The following is a 1,475-nucleotide window of genomic DNA, read 5'->3' on the forward strand; positions in this document are numbered from 1 at the left end:
CAAGGCAGCTGAATTGTCTCACTGAAATTTTTTTATTAATTAATTAATTAATTTTTTTATTAATTAATTAATTAATTAATTAATTAATTAATTAAATAATAAATTGGATCCGGATCACCACCAAAATGTAATCAATTCTAAGTTACCCCATTTCTGACCTATCCTGAAAATTTTATTAATTAATTAATTAATTGGATCCGGATCACCACGAAAATCTCATCAATTCTAAGTTAGGCGATTTCTGACCTATCCTGAAAATTTTATGACAGTCCGTCCATAACTTTTTCAATTAGGCTGTACACAAACAAACCCACAAACCAACAAACACACGCCAAACAAACAGTGAAACACACGCCGGTGAAAACATAATATAACCTTCTGCCAACCTATCGGGAACCAGCGGTAAGCCTATGTACGCGTTTTACCCGTGTGAATTCCTGATATTTCTAATCATCGACTATTATACGCTTTATAATACCCCCGAACGTGTCTCTGCTGTAATATAGGTAGTATATACTTTACTATAGAATACGTGATCATATATATCACCAGGAGTAGATAATAGGGATTAATTAGGGATTAATCCCTATTATCTACTCCTGATATCACGTATCACTAGCTAACTGTTCTATATACTATAGAATCGATGTCATCATACTAACGCTAATACTCAAGGTAATGTAAACACTGGATTGTTGAAGGTTGTTGAAGGTTGTGTGTGTTGTTGAGTGTATACATCGATCGTGAATCTGCAGTATAGTAAACCCCCTCTAGTGTATAACAGCGAAACAATGCTTCTATTTTGAAGACAATTTTCGTTCGAAAGCGACTTTGTTAGCGAGTCATTACTTCGATAGCTTCGCCACTTGCTTTAAATTTCAAGTTGCTTCAAGGAAAACTGTCGTTGAAATATTTCTAAGAGGATACAATGCTCTCAACGATTGTTTCGTGCGAACATTGTTAGAAAATAACTACCGTGCATGATCCGGGAGCGGACCAAGTTTAATTAAAGTTAATGGAGTGTGTTTGTTCGCATGGGAATGCGCATTCTTTGTTGTCTTGTCACTAAATAACATTTGCATATAAATGCAATATTTAATATATTTGGAGAGTAGGGGTGGGGGGGGGTCACCGTGGCTTGACTGTCCAGTCTCCTGTAGGCCTGCACCGTAGGGATCGCTCACGCTGTTGAGATATCTCACTCTGTCATATCGCTGATATGTTGAGATAGCTCACTCTGTCGTCTCGCTGATATGTTGAGATAGCTCACTCTGTCGTCTCGCTGATATGTTGAGATAGCTCACTCTGTCATCTCACTGATATGTTGAGATAGCTCACTCTGTCGTCTTGCTGATATGTTGAGATAGCTCACTCTGTCGTCTCGCTGATATGTTGAGATAGCTCACTCTGTCGTCTCGCTGATATGTTGAGATAGCTCACTCTGTCATCTCACTGATATGTTGAGATAGCTCACT

The sequence above is a fragment of the Priapulus caudatus genome, unplaced genomic scaffold (assembly GCF_000485595.1).
Source record: "Priapulus caudatus unplaced genomic scaffold, Priapulus_caudatus-5.0.1 Scaffold257, whole genome shotgun sequence".
NCBI classification, from domain to species: Eukaryota; Metazoa; Priapulida; class Priapulimorpha; order Priapulimorphida; family Priapulidae; genus Priapulus; species Priapulus caudatus.